Source organism: Mustela nigripes, chromosome 4 (assembly GCF_022355385.1).
Source record: "Mustela nigripes isolate SB6536 chromosome 4, MUSNIG.SB6536, whole genome shotgun sequence".
Lineage (NCBI taxonomy): Eukaryota > Metazoa > Chordata > Mammalia > Carnivora > Mustelidae > Mustela > Mustela nigripes.
In genome coordinates this window covers 98,691,247-98,709,689 of record NC_081560.1, presented here as the reverse complement: position 1 = coordinate 98,709,689, position 18,443 = coordinate 98,691,247, and positions in this window count along the sequence as shown.

Below are 18,443 nucleotides of genomic sequence, written 5' to 3'. Positions count from 1 at the left end.
AAAATTAATTATAGTTGTAAAACCACAGTTCTAAGACTCTCGGAGGACACCAAGCAGAGTCAATACTGAAAAGATCTCTACTAGGTATATAAAACTGCGGAAAGTTAAAGACAAAGAAAAATTATTGAAAGAAACCATATGAAAAAAGTATCTTGCCTATGGAAAAATGATATAAATTACATGGTTTTTCATTAAAAACCAAGTGAGCAAAAAGAGAATAAAATATTTTAAAAAAACAAGCAAAAAAAACAAAAAACAAACAAAAAAAACCAGCGCAAAATTTTCTACCAGCAAAATAATCCATCAGAAGGAAGAGAGGTGATTGGGTGATTCAGTCAGTTAAGTATCTGACTCTTGGTTTCAGATCAGGTTATGACCTCAGGGTCCTGGGATCCAGGCCTTTGTTGGGCTCTGTGATCAGCAGGGAATCAGCTTGAGGATTCTTTCTCCCCCTCTCTGTCCCTCTCCACCCCCACTGCAGCACTGTCTCTAAATAAATAATCTCTCTAAAATAAATAAATCAATCTTTTTTTTTTGTTGTTAAGTGAAGAACTAGTTTCTCAGCCAATCAAAAGGAGGCAATTATTGCCAGGAGACCTGGCCTACAAATAATATTAATTAAATAATATGAAAATAGTTTCCTCAGGGAGAAGGAAAACAATATTGTTCAGAAATTTAGAATTTCTAAAAGAAAGAACAATTAAGAGAAAGAATAAATAAAGGTATTTTTAAATTTTTCTTATTCTTAACTCACACAAAGAAAATAAGATAATCTGATTAGGCTTATGTTGGTTAAAGAAATTGAATTAATAACCAATGATTCTCTAGAAAAGAAAGTAACAGGTACAGGTGGTAAATTTTGCCAAGTAGGGAAGAACTGTTGCCAATTATCTGCAATCTCTTCCACAAAATAAAAGGAATAAATAAATATCTCTTCCAGAAAATAAAAGGAAAGTATTTCTTAAGTAATTCTAAGAGAACAGTATTACTCTAATACTAAAACCAGACAGAGGTATTCTAAAATAGGAGCACCACAGATAAATGTATCTCTTGACCTGAGATGAAAAACTCCTAAACAAAACTTGTCAAATCAAATCCAAAAATATAAAAAAGTATGATACACTAAAAAAGGGAGACGTATAACACGCATGCAGAAATAAGTCATAATTTAAAAATCAGCATAGGGGCGCCTTGGTGGCTCAGTTGGTTAAGCATCTGCCTTCGGCTCAGGTCATGGTCTCAGGGTCCTGGGATAGAGCCCCACATGGGGCTCCCTGCTCAGCAGAGAGCCTGCTTCCCCCTCTCTCTCTTCCTGCCTCTCTGCCTACTTGTGATCTCTCATTCTCTGTGTCAAGTAAATAAATAAAATCTTAAAAAAAAAAATCAGTGTAATTCTCCACATTAATAGGCTACACTGATTTTAATTAAAATTTATATGGAAAGGCAGAAATGCAAAAGGCAACACAGTATGGATGTAGAGGAAGGGGAAAAGGTAGAAGGAAGAGGAGAAGGTGAGAGGGAGGGAGAAGCTCAAACAGAGGTGGGGAGGGAAGAAGAGAGGAGAAATGAGGGAGGGAAAGAGAACGGAGAGGGGGAGACGACAGTTCGGGAATCACACTATCCAAGTGCAGAAGTTACTAGAAGCTTCAGTAATTAAGCATTGTTGTATTGCCCAAAGAATAACAGTATGCAGGGGATAGAACAGAAAGACCAAAAGGAGACCCATTGTACAACGAACTGATTTTTGACAAAAGAGCAAGGGGAATTCAATGGAGAGAGCATTTTCAACAATGGTGCTGGACCAAGTAGAAAACTGCTTGCCAAAAAATGAACCTTGACACAGACCTTCCTTAAACCTTCCATAAAATATTAACTCCAAGTAAACCACAGACTACTGTGAAACACAAAACTCTAAAACTTTCAGGGGAAAAACAAACAAACAAACACTCAAATGCAGGAGAAAAATCCAGGTGACCTTGAGTTTGGCAATAGTGTTTTAAGATATATACAAAAGGAAATAAAAAAAAAAAAAGAAACTGATCATTTGGACTCTATTAAAATTAAAAATATTTGTTCTACAAAAGATGCTGTTAAGAGAATGCTAACAAAACAAAACTATTTTGTCTGGGAGAAAATAATTGCAAAATAAGGTATTGGGACAATAAGGTAATAGGACATATATCCAAAACATATTAACTGAAAAGATTCTTAAAATTCAATAATAAGAAATCAAAACCCAAGTAAAAAATGAACAAATATACCAACATGTACCTCACCAAAAACAATTTACAGAGAAAATAAGCAAAGGAAAACAAGCCCTTAGGAAATTGCAAATTAAAATCACAGTGAGATGGATCCACACATCTATTAGAATAGCTCAGTGTGATGGGTAATTTCCTGTCAACTTGGGTAGGTCACGGTGCCCAGTAGTTTGGTAAAACACTGGGCAAGAAGTTGCCACTATGGTATTTTTAGATGTGATTAACATTTAAATCAGTAGCCATCAAGTACTGCAGATTTGTCTTCAAAGAATTGGATTTGCCTCATCCTATCAGTTCAAGGCCTTAGGAGCAAAGACTGCAGTTTCCTGAAGAAGGAATTTAGCCTGAAGACCTGCTGAAAATTTCCAGCCGGCTTGGCTTGTCCTGCAAATTTGTCTCAAGACAACAATGTTAACTCTTCCTTGTGTTTCTAACCAGCCTGTTTGCCCTGTGGATTTCAGACTTGCCAGGCCCCACAATCATAAGAGCCAATTCCTTAAAATAAATGATCTCACTCATACATCTTACACACACACACACACACACACACACACACATGCACATACACATATACATATTGACACATGTAAAATACTCATTAATGTATATATCTTATTGTTTCTCCTTCTCTGGAGAACTGTGATTAATGTTCCTGCCTGAACCGATCAAGGACAAGCTTATGAGGTAATAGGAACTCTCGTGCATTTTTGGTGTGGATGCAAGATGGTTCAACTACTTTGGAAGACAGTATGGCAGTTTCTAAAAGACCTAATGTGATGAGGGAACAGAAGGCAAGCTGAGGACAGTCAGAAGCTAACCCCCCGCCCACCCCCATGAGATACCTGTGACTTCCCTCAGGCACTCTTGGCTGCCCTAAAGGAAAAACAAATATTTAACCTTTAGAGATCACAATCCTGCAGGACCAGAGTCTCCCTCTGTATACACTTGTCCTAGTGATTTACAAGGAAGAGGCTTTCTTATCAATAGCCTAACTCCACAGACACATAACTTGGTTTCCTGAAGCCCTAACATCCCCGTCCCCTCCATAAAACTGATGGAGGCTGAAGCAGAAGGAAATGTAAATAAAATTGAATTTCTCTTAAACCTGTAGCCCATTGATAACGACCTGTGAGAGGAGGAATTCGACATTCCTCCTCCAGGAAGCTCCCAAATACATTCACATTAATGCCTTACTAGAGGGGTAAACAACCTTAACTTGACAATAGCAAGGCCTCCTTTATCCTGTGAGTCTTTAATGTATGAAAGTTTTTTATCTGGAAACCTCCCTTATTTCCTTACCTCCCCCAACCCCATAGTGCATAATCAACCACCCTTCATGACCCCAAGGCAGCAGCTCTTTCAGTCTATGGGTCCCGTCCCCATGCTTTAATAAACCACCATTTTGCATTAAAGATGCCTCAAGAATTCTTTCTTAGTCCTTGGCTCCAGACTTTGCCACATTTTTTTTTTTAAGATTGTATTTATTTATTTGACAGACAGAGATCACAAGTAGGCAGAGAGGCAGGCAGAGAGAGATGGGGAAGCAGGCTCCCTGCTGAGCAGAGAGCCCGATGCGGGCTTGATCCCAGGACCCTGAGATCATGACCTGAGCCGAAGGCAGAGGCTTAACCTACTGAGCCACCCAGGTGCCCCCAGACTCTACCACATTGAACCTCACCTGTAGTCCAAAAACCACATCAAATGTTGTCTTACCATGTGAGTCAGTAATTCTACCTCTAAGTATTTACCAAACTGATTGGAAAACGTGTATCTTCTAGGAAACCTGTAACTCAGTGAGCAGAGCAGCTTTGTGGATAATTACTAGACACTGGAAGTAGCTCCTATATCCTGTAATAGATGAATAGTGAACAAATTATGGTTCATCCATACATAGGGTATTTGTCCAAAATAAAAAGAATTGTGCTATCAAAAGATCTAGATGAATTTTAAATGTGTATTGCTAAATGAAAGAAGCCTCTCTGAGAAGATTATATACTGTATGATTACATTTCCATGACATTCTGGAAAAGCCAAAACTATAGCAACATAAGGACAGCAACAGCTGTCAAGGCAGCTTGTGGCTCTCTGCTGACTGCTCCCAGTTAAACTGGTGGAAGAAGAAAAATCAACGATTTAAAGCCTGTGGAAATAATCCTAAGGACAAGCAGCAAAGGAAGAAATATCAATTCCAAAAAAAAAAATCCATGACAGGTCAGCAAGAGAAGTGAGAGTCTGTAATATCTGAGTGAAGCCACTCTCTCTGTCTTGAATCCCAGGTCTCCCAGGCGGAGATGTGCCCCCAGCCCCCGGCAGGAAGGGCATGGAGCTCCCAGCCCCCTCATGTCTTTCTTCATGGAGAACACACAACTCCAGGATTTCTCATCCTGCTCGCAGCAACCCGTCCCTGAGGGGAAGCCCTGGGTGAGTGTGGTGGAGAGATGGGGATCTCTTCTGCAGCTCCCCCCAATTATGCAAGAAAGTCTCTACCTTGAGGTGGGGTAGACGGTGGGAAGTTGATGGCAAAGCAGATGGCTTGATTCTTCTTTCCCAAGAAATGAACTTTATTGGCAAACATGGTGGAAAAGTTCAAACCTAAAAGTAATCTCAAGGACGGTGGAGGTCGTAGTGAAAGGAAACGGGGCGGGGTGGGGGATGCGGGGGTGCATTCCTGGTTTTAACTAAGAGAACAGCCTGGGCTCCAGAGGGTATGGTCTGACCAGACCTTCTGGTGTCAGAACTAGACCTCAGAGGGAATTGCTACACAGAAGTCACGGTGTGATTAGGTATGTTTATAGAACAATGTAGGTTCCGGGGCATTGGAGGAAGCAGCCAGAAATACAGCAGATGGCTGTAGTCAGGTGAGAGAGAGGGAGAGCTTTACCAGCAGCAGTGCGCTGCTAGGGGAATTGCTTACCCAATGCGGGACCTCCCTGGGAGCAAGGTCAACAGCATTGAGGCAGAAGGGAGAGCGGACAGGGCAGGGATCGGGACTGGGAGGTAGTGCAGTCTCCCTCCTGCATTAAAGTGATCCAGCCAGTTAGCAGAAAGTAAACAAACTAACAACAGTAACAATCTTGTTTGCTTTTATAGTACCTATTTTAATGTGTATGAGGGGTATCTCAATGCAGTTTTTTTTTTTTTTTTTAAGATTTTATTTATTTATTTGGCAGACAGGCAGGCAGAGAGAGAGAGGAGGAAGGAGGCTCCCCACTGAGCAGAGAGCCTGATGTGGAGCTCAATCCCAGGACCCTGAGATCATGATCTGAGACAGGGCAGAGGCTTAACCCACTGAGCCACCCAAGCGCCCCTCAATGCGGTTTTGATTTGCATTTCCTAATGACTAGTAATGTTGAGCATCTCCTGTAACTGTTAGAGATTTCTGTTTCTTCTTTGGAGAAAAATGCTTTCATTCCCTGTTTTGTTTTTGAATCAGGTTATTTGGGGTTTTGGTTTTTGTTGTTGTTGAGTTTTAGGGATTCCTTATATTTTGTGACTATCAATACCTTATCAGATATGTAATTTTCAAACCCTTTCTCCCATTCTGTGTGTTTCCTTTTACTTTCAACCTTTGTTGAAATCATTTGATCACATGTGTGAGGCATTAATTCCGAGCTCTCTGTTCCATTTAATCTATTTATATGCCTCTCTTTTTACCAGGGCCACTCTGTTTTGACTACTGTAGTTTTGTGGGAAGTTGGAAAATCAGGAAGTGTGAGTTCTCCAAGTTTGGTTTGTTCATCCTTTTCCAAATTATTTTGGCCATTTGGGAGCCCTTGAGATTCCATATGAATTTTAGGATGGGTTTTTCTACTTCTTCAAAAAACAGTGATTTTTTTTTAATCATTTGTAATATTGATATCTTAGTAATATCCAGTCTTATAATCTATGAACATCTGCAATTATTTATATCTTCTTTATTTTTTTTCAGCAAAGTTTTAATATTTTATAGCTCTCATTGTTTGAGTTCTCCCTCCCTTGCTTCAGTTAATTCTTAAGGATTTTATTCTTTTTAAGGTGATTGTAATATAATTACTTTCTTCATTTCTGCTTTGGATTGTTTATTGTTAGTGCACAGAAATGTAACTGATTTTTGTGTGTTACTTTTGTATTCTGCGACTTTGCTGAATAGGTTTATGAGTCCTAAAAATGTGTATGTGTGTGTGTATTTCGGCATGTGTGGAGTATCTACAGAGTTTTCTACATCTAAGATCGTATCATCTGTGAAACAGAGTGCTTTTATTTCTAAGCTTTTAAATAGAGATAAGTTCACTTAAAAATTTCCAAAATTATTCCCTAAATATTTTTTTTCTGTTTTTCAGTTCTCATGGGTTCTATTTTATTGAGAATGTTGCCACCAAAGTCATTGTCTAAAAGAAAACTCTGATAATTCCTTTCCCCTGGTTATAAACCTCTAATGTCATCCACTGACTAGAGATTCAATTTCCAACTCCTGCCAGTGTGCAAGATGCTTTCCTCCAACTTTTTTTTTTTTTTCTTAGATTCCCCTCTAGACACTTAAATCATGTGTCTTAGGTCCCCATCAGTCATATTTCTTACTACTTCTGCCCAACATTTCATGTTCTTTTATTCCATTGTGCTTTTCACAAATATTATCTTTTCCGGGTATTTTCTTTTTGCTTATTTATTTTTGGTTGTTCTGTTCTGTTTTACTCGGGAAACTATACTTTGTCCAGCAAGATGCAGTGACAATGCCATCTAATCAACAAACCTTTCTCACTGACCAGAGAGAATCAGCTGCTTTCCCTATCTGAATTTGCATAGTAATATGTGCAGATGACTAAACAAACAGCAGTTTTATATCGTAATTTAATATCCCTTATTTTCTGATAGAAGAAATGAAAAAAAGATAAGTTTTAAGATGAAGACACTGAGTTAGTGAGGAAAATTTGCCCATTTTTAATAAAGGTGCATTCTAGAATTTTTAATTTACATTTTGTATGACCTAACCACATTATTTTATTTCCTACTGAGTTATATAGCCTCAAATTAATGTAACATTCATTCAACAAATAAATGTTGTTTTATGGGTAATTTTCTGGAGCTCAATACACAAAGGGTCTCATAAAAATGAATACTGTTATTGGAAAATATTTACTAATACAATGTTTCATAACAAAAGATTCCATTTCTTGAGTCTACTGATTAAAAGTCACTCTAGTGCTTTGTATATACTTGAATTTCACAGCCACATTTTCAGACTGTCCTCATTAACCCAACATTTTAAATGGAAACTTGAGAATGAGAGAACTAAATAAGCTTTCATTCATGCTGTTTTTTTTTTTTTTTTGTCAACCTTTGGAACCTGCAGTCTTTACCAATATGCACTACTTCAAATTGGATGAACTGAAATCCTCGGTGCATATGTTTTGCTACAACATACTTCATAAAAATAGCTTTTAAAAATGATAAGGCGGGCACCTGGGTGGCTCAGTGGGTTAAGCCGCTGCCTTCGGCTCAGGTCATGATCTCTCGTCCCGGGATCGAGTCCCGCATCGGGCTCTCTGCTCGGCAGGGAGCCTGCTTCCTCCTCTCTCTCTCTGCCTGCCTCTCTGCCTACTTGTGATCTCTCTCTGTCAAATAAATAAATAAAATCTTTAAAAAAAAAAAAAATAAATAAAAATAAAAAATAAAAATGATAAGGCATGAATAATCCTTATTCTACAATTACTTTAAAAATATTTAGAGCTGGTAGAAATGTTGTTAGAGCTCAAAGGAAAAGAAGTACAAATTAGAACACCCCTAAGACCTTCAGGACATTGACCTTGGGAAACTTCTCTCCCATTCTCCTTTACTTGTGTGGTGAGCTTACTATTGTCCTCTGCTAACTGCATTCTACAGAAATCAGATTATACATTCATTGTTGGGCCTGGAAACACACTGCCTACGCTTAGGTATCTCATGGAAGAAATTAGTAGTTTCCAACTAGTTTTCATTCCTATGATGAGGATTTATTTTCCAAAGCCCTCAGTGAGTTTGCTCCTCTCCCTGCTGACTCTTCTCTGGCACTAAACAGTGCTTTTAGGGTTCCTTTTACATGTACTTTCCCAGGCTGAACATCTCCTACCCTTTTAATCCTTCTTCACTTTATCTTTCTGCCATCTAATCACATTAAAACAAACCTAATTATCACTGAACCCTCCTGTGATAGGAAATAAATTTTAAGAGGAAAAAAAAACTATTATAGTCCAATCCACGTAAACATGTTATATTTTTGATGAAAATGATCTTAAAAAATAGTTTAAAGGTAGTTAATGATCATTTAACTACGATCATGTAATAACATGGCTGGTTTACGGCTTCAAGAACCACTATGCTTTTTAGTAAAAATGGGCTAAGAAAGAGGGCTCAAACTTAATTTTGGATTTTTAATCTCCCCTAAACTATTTTCTCTTTGAAGCAAAAGCCCTGTGAGCCCTATAGGAACAGGTTGGAGCGAGGTGGGAGGGGGGCAGTGGTGGGAATTCTGGGAAGGACTGACTCACTGTGCCTTTAGGTAAAACACTGGTAAAGGTTATACTCCTTCGGGGGTTTTATTAGGGTTCCGTTTACGAAGTTCTATAGACTCTTTTATTTTAGTGCAGTTTTGTAGAACTTGCCTGTGCTAATAACGAGGAAGAAGAGCCCTTGTAAATTACTTTTATTCTCAGTTCTTCAAATTTCGTAATAGCTTGTTCAACACTAATAATTCTAGGACAGATACTCAGTTATTTTGCCATGAACAAAGCCAGAACTTTTGTGACTCACATTCTGTCTCTTAAACATGAATTATTCTAAATGGTAACTTCAAGGGTTTGTTCTTGACATTCCAGTTAGAATGCAATGACGGTCACCTTTATCCTTCAAATGACTCATCGTATAAGAAGTACTATGTAGGATTTACTCCTTTCTTGTCACCTTCCATGTGCTTCCCAACCTTAGGACTTCTATCTTTCTGCTATTTGACAAGAAAACAGGAGCCTACTTTTACCCTTCGGGATCACACTGTTCTGTGGCAGCCAGCAGTAAGATGTAGTAAGAACGGCTGAAGAGGCATAAAACGTATTCACTTAAAATCTGACTACTACAGAGGCACCTGGGTGGCTCAGTGGGTTAAGCCTCTGCCTTTCAGCTCAGGTCATGATCCCAGGGTCCTGGGATCATGGGATCATTTTGTTTTCCCATTTCCCTGGGATCAGGCTCTCTGCTCAGCGGGGAGCCTGCTTCTCTCTCTCTCTCTGCCTGCTTCTCTGCTTACTTGTGATCTCTGTCAAGAAAATAAATAAAATCTTTAAATAAATAAAAAATAAAATAAAATCCGACTACTACAGTAAACAGACTGATGAACCACATTTTACACCTTAAAATTGCCTTTGTCAAGTTTTTAGAGGATTGAACTTGAAAGTAAATTTGGTGCTGGCACAACCTACCTACCATGGAGGGAAATACTGAAATGCTTAACATTTCCTAGCAAAGTGGCTTAGAACCTGGTTTAACTCAAGCTTCTACACTTTCTACTTGTTTAGTGAGGCTTAATATTTGCAATATAAGTAAATGCATGTATATATAATCTTTGTGTGTATATATGTGTGTGTATATATATACATACATACATATATATGTAGGGGTGTGTGTGTGTGTGTGTGTGTGTGTATGAATGCTCACATATATGAATTCTAACAAACGTTCCCCCTTGAATGCTGGTAAAAATCTTTGAATTAATAACTATATAATTACAAATTCCCATCAAGTCCTAGGGAATACTCGAAAGATTGTTTAACAAATAATCTCTCTGAACCTATAAAAGATCCCTCATAACCCCTCTCCAATGCTGGTTCCTTCTCTTGCATTTTCTTACAAAATGATAATGACACAAAATAGCTTGCCAAACAAAACAAAACAAAACAAAAACCAAAAAAACCTCCAAAAAACACAATTGAGGCTAAAAGAACTATTCTAAATTTGGGCAGGGGCTACAATATGTCATTTTTAAATCGGAGCAGTATTAACAAGCCCAGTCAAGGATTTTTTTATCTCTGTGTTTGACTGTTACTTTCTATTTGGATACATTCTAAACACTGTGAAGTTACATATTAGTTTGTAGATTTTTTATTGTGTACAAATGGTAACCCTGGAGATTATGGGTTTATTGCCATGTAAGACATTAACCTATTCTGTGTCTATCCAATGTAGCAATCTTATTTTAATATGATTTTTAAAACAAAAACAAACAAAAAAAATACCCACCAGTTCCTCAGATATTGTATCCTTTCCATATTTGTAGAAAGGGAATGCTTTTGACTATTTTGAAATTTAATTTTGACTGTGATTACTGTCATTCACACTGATCTCTCATGGTCAGCTGTAAAGGGTTGTTTCTAAATGGCCATCGGGGATGTGAATTGAAGTTGGCTGTGCTGCCAGGGTTTTCTCTGCTGCAGGTGCTAGCCATCAAGTGATGATACCCCGGCCCTCTCTATCCCTTCTGAAGGAACATAATAATACTTTGTTTAAAGAGACTTTACCCTACCACCTCATCATCTAGTAAACAGATATTGTGTGCCTATCATTAAATGAACACTATACACAATTTTGAGAAAACAAAGCAACACTGAATATAATAGATTTCAAGGAATTATCTTGTGAGTTCATTTTTCAAACGCACCCATCCCTTTGCCCTAATCACCAACCTTTTTAACACACACACAGCGATACCATCTTTTATTATTTTCTTTTTGTTATTTAAAAAGAGAGTCAGAATGTATTTATTACTTTTTTAAAGGCAATTTTGCCTTCTCTAACAAACCTCTGTATTTTACTGTCTATAAGAGGATGGGCTTTAATATATTCACTCAATACCTACTCCAACCAGACCACTCACTTAGCTAACATAAGCTTGGCTTAGGATTCAAGGAAGAAGTGAGTTTCCTGATTGCATAGAAAACAATCTTTGGCAATGGGGACAAAAGTCATCTCAGTGTCCATCTTGGTTTTCCTTAGAAAGCCATACACTATTGAATAACTTTTGTTTGAGTATTTTATACTTTTTGTTTAATTTACATGAATGCATCCCTGGAAACTACAGCTAGTTATTCAGAGCTCTGATTTAACTTGTCTGTGACTTTTGGTTATAGTGGACAGTCCAGGGACACATCATCTGCCAGACAGAAGGAACTGCAAATCCAGATGTCCTGTATCAGTAATGAACTTGCCAGGTTTGAGAAACAGGAAGGTTATTACATTGAAGAGTGATAATTGAGAGGAAAATGTCAGGGACTGGGTTTGGAGACTGTATCACATAGGGTCCTGGCAATAGGGTGAGGGTTTTCTAAGTTCAATGGGAAGACCAAAGGGTTTTTAAAAATTGCATAGGATAATCTGTTTTATGTTAAAATAAAGACAGATTAATCTGCTTTAGTGTTGCCAGATATAGCAAATAAAAATATAGAACACAGGGGCACCTGGGTGGCTCAGTGGGTTAAAGCCTCTCCCTTCAGCTCAGGGTCCTGGAATCGAGCCCTGCATTGGGCTCTATACTAAGTAGAGAGGCTTCTTCCCCCCACCCCACCGCCTGCATCTCTACCCACTTGTGATTTCTGTCTGTCAAATAAACAAATAAAATCTTTAAAAAAAATACAGAACGCATACCCCATACAATATTTGGGACATATTTATACTTAAAATATATTCTTTGTTCATCTGTTTCAAATCTAATGCATTGTCCTATGTTTTATCTGGCAACTCTCTACTGGTTCTGTGTGGAGTATATATAGGGGGAAACAGTAAAATCAAGAACAGTCCGAGGACTAGGATAATAATCCCATGTGAGAAATGGCAGCAAAAAGGATGTTGGCTTGGGGGTTTTGGAAAGAAGGGATTGCAGGGATATTTTGTAAGCAGAGCTGATGGTGTTAGAATAGACAGTGAAGTTCTAATAGGATACCTGGAGGTCAGCAAGGAGAAAGTCATGGCCAGCTATGGAGAAGATTAGAGGCCTGTCCTGGCAGCACTCCACAGAAGTTGAATCACATGAAATAGGCCCAAGATGGAGGTACCATGACAGGAGACCCTTGACCAAATTAGGAAGCAAGAGCACCAAACTCTGCTTCCCCACGCCAACCAATTAGTCACACACACACACACCCCAACACCTGCTGATAAAAGATGGAAACCCGAACCAGGGAGGCAGCTGACTCTCTCTGTCTCTGTCTCTGTCTCTCTCTCAGTTGCCTACCCTCACATTTTGAGAACGTAAAGTTTTTCCACTTCAAAAAACATTACCACATGTGTTGCTCATCTGCTGTGTTGCATGTCCATCTTGAATTCTTTCTTGTGACAAGACCAAGAACCTTTGGCAATTCCAAGATGGGTTGGGTCAAGACTTCAGGGTCTGGGGTCTCCCCAGTAAGTGTAACTTACTGATAAATGTATTTAGAGGTGATTCATATGGGATTAAAAATAGAAATGAGAATTCCATAGTTTAGTCTTCCTAAACAGTATCTAAATGTTGTTCTACATACCTTTGATTATTTTATATCTTTCTTGGGGCCTCTTTGTTCACAAAATGCACAACTGATCCATTGAAGTTTTAATCTGTTGTTTTAAGTACTGATCCTATATTGATGGGATTGTCGATAGAAGAATAATATTGAGGACATACTGGAATTTATATACAAGATAACAGAATGCTAGATGGTAGCCCCTATTTCAAAGAGAAGAAGGATATTCAAGTGGCCGTGAGAGCAAGTTGATGGTGGTAACCTGTCAGTCTCTGCAAGCTGCTAGTCTTGGGAAGTGCCACCATGGAATAGAGGGCACCAGACACCAATAAGAACATAGAGATCTGAGCAGGTGGAAATTAGAATCAGTGAGTCCTAACAGTCCATCAGAGCCGAAACCAGAAGACCTGCCCTCAAGAAAGAGGTTCTTCAAGAACTGTAGAAGCTAAGGTAACCCCAGATTTAGAGAAAAGGTTCAGGGTTCATGCTGGAGTAATAAAGACAGCCAACCAGGAGCACAGATGACCAAGCCCAGAGGCAGCACTGCCCCACACTGCCCTATCTGTGTGGAGTAGGACCACATGTCTACTGGGTATCTGTTTTCATATCAATATAAGTCATGCAGACTCACCAATAAACAAAATATGCTCTACCAATATGGTCACCAGAAATACATTCTTGCTGACAAAATTAATGTCTGTTAAGCTAGTTTTTCATGAATGAAAAGGGGTGAAATATTGAGAGGATAGCTGGAATATTGCCTGGGCCTTGATCTTCAAAGGAGCTGACAATGATTGAATGAGTAATAATTAAATTAAAGACATTCGTAAATCATATTATTTTATCTTTATTCCACAAGATTTATTTTTTATCCTCATTTCAACAAGTTCACCAATTATGTGATTATAATCAATGTGTTCACATCATTTCTGTGGTACTGTCAGTAATGAGCCAAAGAATTTAAAATCAAAGTGTAATTGTATTTAAAGTGAAAATAATAAGAATATAATTCCATGCAAATAGAATTAAACACAAAAAATAAGAAGTTACAAACATTTTCACATTAACCGAGTTCTATTTCTTCTAAAATATTCATAACTGTCTACTGAAATAAAAATTCAAGCTTTGGCTCTTGGCTAAGCCAGTGTAACAGAGACAGCATAAGCCTTCCTACCTGAAACAAAAAAATATACATTAAAAACTGGTCTGGAAGACACTGGACATGAGGTAAACCAAGAGTAGTGATCCCTGAGAGATGAAAACCACAGGGGGCGAAGCTGCAGTTGCCCCAGCCTTCCACCAGGAGAGACAGGGGCAGAGGATGTGGGGCTGGGCAGGGTGCCTGGGAAGGAGCATCTGGGAGAACAAGGCAGTGAAGTTCTCACCTTTCAAGATGCATAGAAGAGAGTCCACAATCCCTTTCCTTTGTTCAGCTCAAATGTCAGGAAGCTCTGCCAGGCCCAGGAAGGAACCATCCAAAAGGATGAAAGGTGATAGACCCTGATTTTCATACAAGCTTGAGAATGGTGTTTTGGGGCTCTCTCCCAGCAACCAGATAAGAAAACCTCATGGCTTGTGGGATGCTGGATACGGAGAATATGTTTCCCATAGGGAAATGTTAGAAGGTAATCAATGCATTCTTAATAATGATGAGAGAACAGAAGGCTGTCCGAAGACAAAGTAGAAGCTGACACCATGCAACCTTCCCCACCACCCACCCCTGGGTGGGACTTGGGTGACACTCTCCCAGGATCTCCCAACTATCTTAATGTTAATGCCTTGCTATAGGGGAAAAAACAACCTTAACTTTGACAATGGTGAAACTTCTGGTATCCTATAAGTCCTCTTTAGCATACGAAAGTTCTTCCCTTTTTCTTTACCTCCCCCAACCCCATAGTATGTAGTCAGCCACCCATTGTAGTCAGCAACTCTTTCTGCCCTTCTCTGCTTTAATAAAATCACTTTTTTTGCACCAGAGAAGTCTTTTTTTTTCCTTAAGATTTTATTTATTTGACACACAGAGAGAGAAATCACAAATAGTCAGAGAGGCAGGCAGAGAGAGAGGGGGAAGCAAGCTCTCTGATGAGCAGAGAGCCTGATGCGGCACTCGATCCCAGGACTCTGAGATCATGACCTGAGATCATGACCTGAGGCAGAGGCTTTAACCCACTGAGCCACCCAGGTGTCCTGCACCAGAGAAGTCTTAAGAACACTTTCTGGGTCATCAGCTCTGGACCTCACTTATTTTCTAAAACTTTATCAATAATGGTAATCGTTTCATGAATATATGGACGTATATCTTTCAAAAATTTTCAGGTTGTTCACGTTAAATATGTGCACTTATTGCATGTCAATTGCACCTCACAGTTTCCCTTGAAATTTACAAAGTAAATGCAAATTATTATCAATCAACATGTGAACCATAATTTAAAATATTTAAGTTCAGCTGGAATTAATACTTAAAAAACAATTGAACCTTAAAAGTATTCTTATAAGAATAAAGTTTTGTGTCCATGTCCTGGTCGCTGAGAGCTATTAGTTTCATGGTTCATATATGGCATCCAAGCTCATATATACATACTAGTTAGGAGAAAATGTAATGGTTTCATCTTACAAAAAGCCTTGTGCCGACTCTGCAGCATGTTACCAGTTACCTCCAGAACTGTAAACTGGAACAGAAGAAAAAAAGTAGAAAATGGATTCCCCACAGGTCTGGGAAAAGAAACCCCATTATGCAAGGAACCTGGGGCAACCCTGTTTCCTGAGAGAGAGCTTCTTCAAGTTCACTAGCTGGTCTCTCATCTAGGTTCTGGGGTCAGCCATACTCCCCTCACTTGGAGTCACTGTCCTAACTCAACATCAGCAACTTCTGGCTTTCGGCGCTGGTCAGCTATTATTTCGAAGATATGAGGCCAGTGACTAGGAGAGGTGCCCCTCTGGCCATTAACTGTATTAGTCAGAAGACAGAATGCCCTGAGAGGCAGTTCTCCTGCACTAGTGTCCAAGCAAGACCACTGGGAAGGATAAACATTCAGTTCTCTAGTAAACTTATCCTTGGTCTATTTTATGATAAGCAGGAACATCTAAGGCACAAAGCTCAGGGCAGGGCCCCTCTAGCTGGGTTGGATGTACAGGCAAGCTAGAACTGCTGGCTTTTTCAGTCAGTGCTGAGTCACATAAGCTATTTCTTTCTCTTTCTTTCTTTCTTTCTTTCTTTCTTTCTTTCTTTCTTTCTTATTTAAAAATTATTTCTCATAAAGCACTTTACAAATTCCTCTGGTTAATGGCCAGGACCTAGGGTAGGAACAAATAGATCCACTTGAGGGTAATGGATATTTCCAATGGAAAATGAAAGAGAAAGAGGAGGAAAAGCAGATACTTCTCTGAGTAATGCATTAGTGTGGTCTGCATAAAATATCCCTGGTCCCAGTAAAATGACTTTATTTTAGCTGATTGCTTAAAATTACCAAAATACTGTGTTTTTCTTTTAAAACATGATTTCACAGAGGGTACTAGTTTACCTGGTACCACTAACAGAGAGATCCTGAGAGATGCTCTCTGATTAAAGAAATTTCTGGACCCTCAAAGGAATGTAATTATGCAGATTTATGTAAATGATATGCAAATCACCTTGTAAATAAAGTGTGCAAGGGATGAGAGCAAAGCTCCCAAGCTGTGACTTGTCAGTCTAAAGCTGTTTAGTGGAAAACGATGCAAACCTGATGCAAACAAAAGCTGAATTATGGAGGCTAAACCTTATCTCCTACATCTCTTTTGGAAATAATTGGATTTGGGTGTGATAAGTAGTTATTTTGGCTAACAAGATAGAAACATCTCCCTGGTTATCCTGAATACGAAGCAATATGGATTTCTCTGCTATAGCCACAGCCCAGTCAGTATGGCATTGTTTTTAGGCATAGCTTCGGAATGGTAGTAATGAGCCTCCAGTCCCTCCTCAGCCATCACTGGCCGTCACCTCTTCAATATTTCTTGATCTCCCTTGGGGCTCAGCTTTCCTGTTTATGTTATTGCAGAGATGAAACTGTTAATCTATGAAGCAGCAAGACCTGGCCCTGTGCCGTACCAAGTGTTCTATGCTCCGTCACAGCTCTTACTTGTATTTATCTCTTTTTAAAATAAATTTATTCAAAGCAATCTATTGACTCTATTGGTTGGTTGTATAAGGATACATAAGCAATAAAAACCTTAAATAAAAGTAGCATATCAGAAAAGGCACTTGCACACCATCAGAACCTCTGAAGAAATCTTCACAAATACAAAACAGAGAAAACTGGGTTTCATAAGCAAAAGGAGGCAGGAAGATCAGAGCTGCAAACCCAGAAGAATAGAGTGCTCAAAGTCCACAAGGAACAAACACGCAAAATCACACATAAATCAGTTAGGTCCACAGTGCTGTTGATTTCTCCTCCTCCACTGGGTCTTCCCAGTGTCTGCCTTCCCTCCAGATGAAATTATGAGCATCAAAGGTGGATGGCCAAGCTGGGGCTATAGTGAGTGATGTCTCCTGAGAACCAGAGCTTTTGGTGACTCCAGCCTTTGGTGAGTCATGAAGATTAAGCACCGTAAAAAGAGACCACCTTGTTTAAGAATGACATCCTTTCTAGAGTCCAGAGTTGTCCCTCCTTTGTTCCAAGTGCAGCTTGTCAGGATAAGGATTGTCCCATTATCAAAGCAACCCACACAGCTCCCTTCCCTCCAGTCAACTAATTAGTATTCTATTTACAACTATGAATCCACAGTAAAGGACCAGCAAGCATATGAAGAAAGCAAAGAGCCTCTAGAAATGGGCCAACAGACCCTAGAGGAAACAAAGATAATTAAAGTTTCTAAGAGAGTTTAAGCGTATTTTAATTAGTATCCTAAAAAGTGCTCAGTTTATAAGATAACCATAACAATGGATTGGCCAGAGTGGTTTTGGTCCCAAGGCCCCTTCCCAGAAAGAGAGGAGGCAATGTCCGATGACATTTTTTCCTGCCGTACTCTAGCATCTAGAAGCCAACGATGCTGTTCAGCGCTCTAGAGTACGCAGGACAGGTGAATACCTATGTAACATAGGAGGGAAGTTAAACATTCTGATTCTGTGGGACTCAGAGCCAGGCTAGTGATAGTGATTTTGATAATAAAAATAAAGTGCATCTCCAATGACTCAGATCTGAAGAATGAAGATATCAAAAACAAGAGAAAGAAAAATGCTGTCAGTCATGAAGGAAAGATCCAAGGTGACTCAGATCTATTAATAAGCACATAAGCAGCAACAACTAAGGAGAACGAATGTCTTCCAGAGTTTGAGTTTGAAAAAGCTTATGCTGTGTCTAGCTGGGTTAATAAAGATGACCCATGTTTATAAAAATCCTTCTGAAACTAAAAATCTATTATGATAATGAAAAAGATAGAATCCCAAAAGGAGCTAAATGTGGGGGAGATAGAAAAAGGTTAGATGCAGCTTACTTTCCCAGAATTTCCTACAAAAGGGATGTTAGATGAAGGGCAATGCTTTTAAAATTATCAGAGAAAATTAGAGCTACATTTAGTAATCAACCTCATGAATTTTGAAGACAAATTTAAGACATGCAACAAAGAAAAGTTATTAGAAAACAACAAAAAAAGTTAGTAGAAAGCAAATGTATGTTTTGAATAATAATTAAAATTCTCTTTTTAAAATCTG